General features: G+C 65.3%; 2 pseudogenes; both read left to right on the forward strand.

Moving 5' to 3' along the window:
- Positions 1-272: 272 nt before the first annotated feature.
- LOC122154825 lies at positions 273-3,361 on the forward strand (annotated as a pseudogene).
- A 1,212-nt stretch (positions 3,362-4,573) lies between these two features.
- LOC122152407 lies at positions 4,574-9,187 on the forward strand (annotated as a pseudogene).
- The last annotated feature ends 302 nt before the right edge of the window (positions 9,188-9,489 follow it).

Here is a 9,489-nt window from a genome sequence, read left to right on the forward strand (position 1 = left end):
GGGGAGGGCAGGGGTGGACGGGGCTCGTGCGGGGCTGCCGAGGGAGGAGGGCGGCCCCGTGCCGGGGGGCGCTGGGCCTCTGCTGCAAGCTGACCCGCGCCCTGCTTCTCCCCCAGAGTCAGCCGAGGAGCACTTGGGAGAGACACCCCAGCACTGCGGGGACAGCGACTCTCCCAGCACTCACTGTTGATGGGTGAGATGACTGCGAGGAAGCAGGAGGCCGACGACTCGATGGAGCCAGGTGAGAGCAAAGCATCCCTCCCGCAGCATAGCAGAGGGGCTGTCGGGGCGCTCAGCGTGGGGCCGAGAGCGGTGGCAGGGGCAGGCAGGAGCTCCCCAAGCGCCCCGGGGCAGGGCCCCTCCGTGCCGCAGCCAGCGGGGCCCAGGCTGGGCCGTGGGCACCTGCTGCTGGGACACCCGTGCCTGCAAGGCCAGCCCTCAGGGACGCTTGCCCCGGCCCTGCAGAGGTGAGCTGCTCATTCCCGCTGTCGTTTGCTCTCTCCCCTCCAGCATGCATGCTGTGTGGCCGGGCAGAGGCTGACCCGGACATCTGCGGGTACAAACTGCAGAAGCGAGGGCTCTGCGCCCACCTCTTTTGCCTGGTGAGTGCCCCCGGGGCTCCCTCCAGCTTGCCGACAGGCAGCCCCGGCCACGCTCTCCTCCTCATCACCTCCTTGTCTTGTCTTTCCTGCGCAGTTTTTTGCCAACAGCCTCTTCCAGAAAGAGTCCCACAACGTGGGCCTGATGGGATTCCCCCTGAGGGATATTCGCCATACAGTCGAGCAGGCAGCGCAGCAGGTAAGGACTGGACAAGCTCAGGGAGATCTGTGGTGCCACGGGAGCGGTGTGGGAGCTTAGCCCAGACCCCAAGAAAGAAATCCCAGCCCTTCCAAGCAGCTCTGGGACAAAAGTCTCGCGCCCAGCAGCTCCACAGAGCCTCCACCCAGACCCAGCACAGGAGCCTCGTGCGCCGGGTGCATCCACGGGCTCTGACCCGCAGTGGGGCAGCATCCTGCGCCCTGCCCGGAGGCGTGGGGCTGGCTCTGGAGGCCCTGAGGCTGCCGCTGATGGGGGCTGCTCTGCTCTTTCCAGCGCTGCTTCGTCTGTGGCGAGAGCGGGGCCGCCATCACCTGCTGCCAGGAGGGCTGCGACCGCAGCTTCCACCTCCCCTGCGCCGTGGAGGGGGAATGCGTCATGCAGTTCTGTGGGCTTTACAGGTAAGGGTAGCCGGCCCTCCCACAGGAGGATCACCCACTTTTTTATACCCCTTTCTGACAGCATCAATAAGCAAACATAAAACAAGCCCACAGTGACACTTCCTAGCAGACAGTCATGGACAGAGCGAGTGGTGGGATTCCTTCACACATTATCACCCATCATTCCCACCAAAACACTCCTCACCTCACCCTTCCCTTTCCTCTTGCCTCCCCAGGTCCTTCTGCTGGCAGCACCGCCCAGAGCAGGCAGTGGAGGCGGCTCCGGGGGAGAACACTGCCTGCCTCATCTGCCTGGACCCTGTGAGGACAGGAAGTCCTACGGCACCATGGTGTGCCCAGCGTGCAAACACGCCTGGTTCCACAGGGCCTGCATCCAGGTAGGAGCCCTTCCCTCGCCCACGGGGGGGGCACGGCGGGCGCCCAGCAGCACCAAGGCCTCACGCCTGCTCCTCATGTTTCCCCTGCAGGGACAGGCTGCGTGCGCCGGCATTTCTTCCAGTGCCCTTCTGTAGAGAGAGCTGCATTTCTCAGAGATGTTCACCATGGGCATCCGAATCATCTTCAGGTTGGTGTCCTGCCCGCCCCACCAGACAGGAGGGTGCCAGCGTTGTGCCGTGCCAGGGACTGCCCCTGCGCTCCCGGCCCTCCGCTCTCTCCCCTCAGCCTGGGCTTCAGCTTCACGCAGGAGTCAGAAAGCGGGCAGGGGGGGAAGAGCAGGGACGCCCTGCCTCTGCCTTATGCCGGGGCAGCAGGGGCGCAGCATTTTTCCCTTGTGCTTCAGATTGCCATCATGGGAGAATGGGCACGCAGATGATGGAACAAAATGAGAGGCACAGCCGCTGCGATGCCCGTGAGTGCCTTTGCCCAGGAGGCAGGCAGCACACAAAGCGACAGGGGTAAGTTGCCCGAGCGGCAACCTGGGCTCTGCCCAGGATCTCTGTCTCGCCAAGGGCTCGAAGCGGAGGGACGGAGAACAAGAGCTCTGCCGGACAATCCCGTGCTGCGGTCACTTTGTCCTCACAGCCACGCACCCGTTTGTTTCCCCAGGCCCTGGCAACTGCTCCTGTGCTGCTCCTGCGCTGCCGAGGGCACCCACAGACGATGCTCCCACTTGGGGACCGGCGCAGCCAGATGGGAGTGCAACAGCTGTGCTGGCCTGGGCACCGGTAAGAGGCAAAGCACCCGGGTGCCCCCGGCGAGGCCTGGCAGCGGGTGCCCATTCTGGGCTTGGCAGAGCCCCTCTGCTCCAGGGGGGCTGGGGGCACAGTTCTGGCCTCTCCTGCCGCGGGCCTGGGGGCCGTGCCCGTGACCTTCCTGCTCCCCCTTACAGCCTCCAGTGGCAGCTCGGAGGTGCGGGTCCCATCACCGAGAGCCAGTCAGGATCGGGGCCATCCCACAGCTCTCCAGCACCAGAGACCAGCAGCCCCAGCAGCACTGGTCTCCAGGCGGCATCGGGGCCATCCCAAAGCTCCCCAGTGCCTGAGAGCAGCAGCTGCTCCAGCCCACCTGGGCCTGACCGTGTGCGAGACCGAGCTCGCTCACGGCGTAGTGCCCAAAAACCCTACAGCCGGCCCACAAGACACCGTGGCAGGAGCAGTGCACCAGCACGCAGGGCTGAGAGGAGCACCCCAGGACAGTTGGCACGGGGACGGTCCCACAGCTCGCTTGTCCCTGAGTCCAGCAGCCCCAGCACCAGCACCACGGCGGCATCAGGGTCCTCCTCCAGCTTCACAGAACTGGAGAGTAGCAGCCCCAGCAGCACTGGTGGCCAAGGGGCATCGGGGCCGTCTCAAAGCAGCTCCCCACCACCTGAGAGCAGCAGCTGCTCCAGCCCACCTGGGCCCGACCGCGTGCGAGACCGCTCTCGCTCGCGGCGTCGGGCCCAAAAGCCCTACAGCCGGCGCACAAGAGGCCGTGGCAGGAGCCGCGCACCAGCACCCAGGGCTGAGAGCAGCAGCCCCGCACAGTCGGTGCCGGGATGCTCCCGTGGCTCCCCGGTACCCGAGACCGGCAGCCCCAGCACCCCCAGCTCTGCACGGCTCCAGAGCAGCCGCCGCCCCAGCCGCCCCGGGCCCGTGCGGGGACGAGACCGCTCCCGCTTACGACGTCGGGCCCAGAACCCTTACAGCCGGCCCGGACGCTGACGCGCGACCAGCCCTGCGCCGGCCCTGCCTGCTGGCCCTGATCCCCCACCACCGCTCCAATAAAGTTGACTGTTAATCTCTGCCCTGGGAGATTCCACGCTCCTTTGTTGGCTTCCGCCGGGCCCACAGGGTTGTCTTCTCCCCGGGGCTTGGCAGCACCTTCCCCAGACCTCCCTCCTCGCGGGCTGGCCTTGGCCGGCTGCCCAGCGCCATGGCCGTGGGCTTCGGGCCTCGCTGGCCCCGCAGCCTGCTCCGCTTCCCCGGGGAAAGTTCGAACGCACAAGCGGCAAAGCGCCTCTGCTTTCAAAGTTCCCCTCAGAGTCACCTCTGGAGGTGTGACATGAAGGTTGCTGCAGATGGTGCTGCTACAGTAGTAGCCAAAGGGCATTGCCCTTCCCCAGTTCCAGCTCCTGTCGCCCACCGTGGTTGCTGCTGTACCAGCTTGTCCTGGCTTTGAGGGAGCGGTGGGGTTTTTTGGTAGCAGGGGAGGGGGCGACAGCGCTGGCCCTCTCTGAGAAGCTTCTCCAAGCTCCCCCGGCTCCAAGCAGGCCCTACCTCTGCAGCAGGGCCGAGCCAAGCAGCTCCACCTCTGCGATAACGCATTTAAGAAGGGACCTGGTGAGGAGGAGTGGGACTTGTGAGGAGGACTTGCCGCAGCTGCGTGAACACCAAGGCCAGTGGGGAACGGAGGAAGAAAGGAGGGGGGAGGTGTGCCAGAGCAGAGTCTGCCCCACTGTATCCTGTGGCGAGACGGTGTCGTGGTTTAGGCCTGGTCCGCAGCCAACCGCAATGCAGCAGCTCTCTCTCCCTTCCCCTCCGGCAATGAGAAGGGACAGAGAGCCAGGCTTGGGGTTTGAGATAGGACTGGGATGGGGAAAAATTCCCCTTTATGATCACGAGCAAAAGGCAGACTCGTTAGGGGAAGAAAAAAAAACATACATTTATTACAGACACTAACAACACATAACAGAGTAGGACAGTGAGAGGCATCGCCACATCTTGAGAACACCTTCCACCCACCCCTCCCTTCTTCCCGGGCTCAGCTCTGCTCCCGATATCTCTCCTCCCCCCCAGTGGCGCAGGGGCAGGGAATGGGGGGTGCAGTCAGCGCTGCCACTTCTCTTCGGTGAGGGGACTGTCCGGAACTTGTTCCTCCTTCTCCATCGTGGTCCCCCTCTCACAGGAGACAGTCCTCCACAAACTTTCTCCGACATGAGTTCCTCCCATGGGCCATTTGCACTTTCCCTGCCCACCAAGGACGGGCTCACACTGTCTCTGAAAGGCAGTTTATTGCCACGGAGGAAGCAGGCCGTTTGCGCCGTGAGTCCCCAGCTCGCGCTGCCGCTGCTTTTCCTTCTGGAGGCAGCACGTCACCAAAGCGCTAAGGACGACTTCGGGAGATGACGATGTTGGGCCACCTGCGACGCTGAGGTGCCGTCCTGAGGCCCCGTGCTGTGCCCCGGCCACGCGCCGCGTCGGAGCGGATGGGCTGTGCGAGCCCAGGCCGGGCTCCAAGGTGGCTTCTGTCCCCTGGAGCCGGGAGCCCAGGGCCGGCGGCAGCCCTGCAGGTGCAGCCGCAGCGCTGCGGCGCAGAGAGGAAGGATCCCCTTCCCCGACCTGCCGGCAGCGCTCCCCATGCCGAGGGCAGGAGCAGAGCCGCAGCCTGGGCCAGGGCTGCAGCCCTGGGCTCGCACGGCCTGACCAGCACCGGTCGGCCAACAGTGCCAGCCTCGACGGCTGCCCCGCGGGACCTGCCTTTCGGCTCTGCGCTGGCTGCAGGAGCAGCCGCCCCGCTCCCGGGGGTGCCGAGGGCTCGGGCCCCCGCCTCGGCACTTCGCACCCACCCCTGTGAGGCGGCGGCCGGCTCCGAGGGGCTGGCACGTTCCTGAGGGCGTCCCTGCCCGTCGTTGGGGTGCATCCAGGCCAACGGTGCTGATGTCACTGTGGCCATTGTGACCCGCGGGGGACAAGCCTGCATAAAGCATCGCTGGGCTCAGGCTGTGCCTCAGCGCGACCTGGTGAGGTGAGGGGAGGGCAGGGGTGGACGGGGCTCGTGCGGGGCTGCCGAGGGAGGAGGGCGGCCCCGTGCCGGGGGGCGCTGGGCCTCTGCTGCAAGCTGACCCCGCCCTGCTTCTCCCCCAGAGTCAACCGAGGAGCACTTGGGAGAGACACCCCAGCACTGCGGGGACAGCGACTCTCCCAGCACTCACTGTTGATGGGTGAGATGACTGCGAGGAAGCAGGAGGCCGACGACTCGATGGAGCCAGGTGAGAGCAAAGCATCCCTCCCGCAGCATAGCAGAGGGGCTGTCGGGGCGCTCAGCGTGGGGCCGAGAGCGGTGGCAGGGGCAGGCAGGAGCTCCCCAAGCGCCCCGGGGCAGGGCCCCTCCGTGCCGCAGCCAGCGGGGCCCAGGCTGGGCCGTGGGCACCTGCTGCTGGGACACCCGTGCCTGCAAGGCCAGCCCTCAGGGACGCTTGCCCCGGCCCTGCAGAGGTGAGCTGCTCATTCCCGCTGTCGTTTGCTCTCTCCCCTCCAGCATGCATGCTGTGTGGCCGGGCAGAGGCTGACCCGGACATCTGCGGGTACAAACTGCAGAAGCGAGGGCTCTGCGCCCACCTCTTTTGCCTGGTGAGTGCCCCCGGGGCTCCCTCCAGCTTGCCGACAGGCAGCCCCGGCCACGCTCTCCTCCTCATCACCTCCTTGTCTTGTCTTTCCTGCGCAGTTTTTTGCCAACGGCCTCTTCCAGAAAGAGCCACAACGTGGGCCTGATGGGATTCCCCCTGAGGGATATTCGCCATACAGTCGAGCAGGCAGCGCAGCAGGTAAGGACTGGACAAGCTCAGGGAGATCTGTGGTGCCACGGGAGCGGTGTGGGAGCTTAGCCCAGACCCCAAGAAAGAAATCCCAGCCCTTCCAAGCAGCTCTGGGACAAAAGTCTCGCGCCCAGCAGCTCCACAGAGCCTCCACCCAGACCCAGCACAGGAGCCTCGTGCGCCGGGTGCATCCACGGGCTCTGACCCAGCAGTGGGGCAGCATCCTGCCCTGCCCAGAGGCGTGGGGCTGGCTCTGGAGGCCCTGAGGCTGCCGCTGATGGGGGCTGCTCTGCTCTTTCCAGCGCTGCTTCGTCTGTGGCGAGAGCGGGGCCGCCATCACCTGCTGCCAGGAGGGCTGTGACCGCAGCTTCCACCTCCCCTGCGCCGTGGAGGGGGAATGCGTCATGCAGTTCTGTGGGCTTTACAGGTAAGGGTAGCCGGCCCTCCCACAGGAGGATCACCCACTTTTTTATACCCCTTTCTGACAGCATCAATAAGCAAACATAAAACAAGCCCACAGTGACACTTCCTAGCAGACAGTCATGGACAGAGCGAGTGGTGGGATTCCTTCACACATTATCACCCATCATTCCCACCAAAACACTCCTCACCTCACCCTTCCCTTTCCTCTTGCCTCCCCAGGTCCTTCTGCTGGCAGCACCGCCCAGAGCAGGCAGTGGAGGCGGCTCCGGGGGAGAACACTGCCTGCCTCATCTGCCTGGACCCGGTGGAGGACAGGAAGTCCTACGGCACCATGGTGTGCCCAGCGTGCAAACACGCCTGGTTCCACAGGGCCTGCATCCAGGTAGGAGCCCTTCCCTCGCCCACGGGGGGGGCACGGCGGGCGCCCAGCAGCACCAAGGCCTCACGCCTGCTCCTCATGTTTCCCCTGCAGGGACAGGCTGCGCGCGCCGGCATTTGCTTCCAGTGCCCTTTCTGTAGAGATAGGCGTGCATTTCTCAAAGAGATGCTCACCATGGGCATCCGAATCCCATTCAGGTTGGTGTCCTGCCCGCCCCACCAGACAGGAGGGTGCCAGCGTTGTGCCGTGCCAGGGACTGCCCCTGCGCTCCCGGCCCTCCGCTCTCTCCCCTCAGCCTGGGCTTCAGCTTCACGCAGGAGTCAGAAAGCGGGCAGGGGGGGAAGAGCAGGGACGCCCTGCCTCTGCCTTATGCCGGGGCAGCAGGGGCGCAGCATTTTTCCCTTGTGCTTCAGATTGCCATCATGGGAGAATGGGCACGCAGATGATGACAAAATGAGAGGCACAGCCGCTGCGATGCCCGTGAGTGCCTTTGCCCAGGAGGCAGGCAGCACACAAAGCGACAGGGGTAAGTTGCCCGAGCGGCAACCTGGGCTCTGCCCAGGATCTCTGTCTCGCCAAGGGCTCGAAGCGGAGGGACGGAGAACAAGAGCTCTGCCGGACAATCCCGTGCTGCGGTCACTTTGTCCTCACAGCCACGCACCCGTTTGTTTCCCCAGGCCCTGGCAACTGCTCCTGTGCTGCTCCTGCGCTGCCGAGGGCACCCACAGACGATGCTCCCACTTGGGGACCGGCGCAGCCAGATGGGAGTGCAACAGCTGTGCTGGCCTGGGCACCGGTAAGAGGCAAAGCACCCGGGTGCCCCCGGGCGAGGCCTGGCAGCGGGTGCCCATTCTGGGCTTGGCAGAGCCCCTCTGCTCCAGGGGGGCTGGGGGCACAGTTCTGGCCTCTCCTGCCGCGGGCCTGGGGGGCCGTGCCCGTGACCTTCCTGCTCCCCCTTACAGCCTCCAGTGGCAGCTCGGAGGTGGCGGGTCCCATCACCGAGAGCCAGTCAGGATCGGGGCCATCCCACAGCTCTCCAGCACCAGAGACCAGCAGCCCCAGCAGCACTGGTCTCCAGGCGGCATCGGGGCCATCCCAAAGCTCCCCAGTGCCTGAGAGCAGCAGCTGCTCCAGCCCACCTGGGCCTGACCGTGTGCGAGACCGAGCTCGCTCACGGCGTAGTGCCCAAAAACCCTACAGCCGGCCCACAAGACACCGTGGCAGGAGCAGTGCACCAGCACGCAGGGCTGAGAGGAGCACCCCAGGACAGTTGGCACGGGGACGGTCCCACAGCTCGCTTGTCCCCGAGTCCAGCAGCCCCAGCACCAGCACCACGGCGGCATCAGGGTCCTCCTCCAGCTTCACAGAACTGGAGAGTAGCAGCCCCAGCAGCACTGGTGGCCAAGGGGCATCGGGGCCGTCTCAAAGCAGCTCCCCACCACCTGAGAGCAGCAGCTGCTCCAGCCCACCTGGGCCCGACCGCGTGCGAGACCGCTCTCGCTCGCGGCGTCGGGCCCAAAAGCCCTACAGCCGGCGCACAAGAGGCCGTGGCAGGAGCCGCGCACCAGCACCCAGGGCTGAGAGCAGCAGCCCCGCACAGTCGGTGCCGGGATGCTCCCGTGGCTCCCCGGTACCCGAGACCGGCAGCCCCAGCACCCCCAGCTCTGCACGGCTCCAGAGCAGCCGCCGCCCCAGCCGCCCCGGGCCCGTGCGGGGACGAGACCGTTCCCGCTTACGACGTCGGGCCCAGAACCCTTACAGCCGGCCCGGACGCTGACGCGCGACCAGCCCTGCGCCGGCCCTGCCTGCTGGCCCTGATCCCCCACCACCGCTCCAATAAAGTTGACTGTTAATCTCTGCCCTGGGAGATTCCACGCTCCTTTGTTGGCTTCCGCCGGGCCCACAGGGTTGTCTTCTCCCCGGGGCTTGGCAGCACCTTCCCCAGACCTCCCTCCTCGCGGGCTGGCCTTGGCCGGCTGCCCAGCGCCATGGCCGTGGGCTTCGGGCCTCGCTGGCCCCGCAGCCTGCTCCGCTTCCCCGGGGAAAGTTCGAACGCACAAGCGGCAAAGCGCCTCTGCTTTCAAAGTTCCCCTCAGAGTCACCTCTGGAGGTGTGACATGAAGGTTGCTGCAGATGGTGCTGCTACAGTAGTAGCCAAAGGGCATTGCCCTTCCCCAGTTCCAGCTCCTGTCGCCCACCGTGGTTGCTGCTGTACCAACTGAAGGCTTCCTTCTTGCTCTAGAAGACAAGAAATCCTTTTTTGTAGAGTTTGCAAACACCTCGTAAGGAATTTACTCCACAGAACTCATTGGAGCCAGAGCAGCACCTGTTACTGAAGCCTCGAGTCCTATCATACGCCCTTGAGAGCAAAAAAGTTCACATGGAGTTCTGGGTAACATGGGACCTGGGCAATGCCCATCATCCGAAAGGATTTCCCTCCTGTTGGGAGACGAGCTAGCCCCTCTCTAGTGCAGGGAGGAGAAAGCATTTGGTTGCAGACTGACTGCTGAAGA

Source organism: Tyto alba, unplaced genomic scaffold (assembly GCF_018691265.1).
Source record: "Tyto alba isolate M040663 unplaced genomic scaffold, T.alba_DEE_v4.0 Super-Scaffold_49, whole genome shotgun sequence".
Lineage (NCBI taxonomy): Eukaryota > Metazoa > Chordata > Aves > Strigiformes > Tytonidae > Tyto > Tyto alba.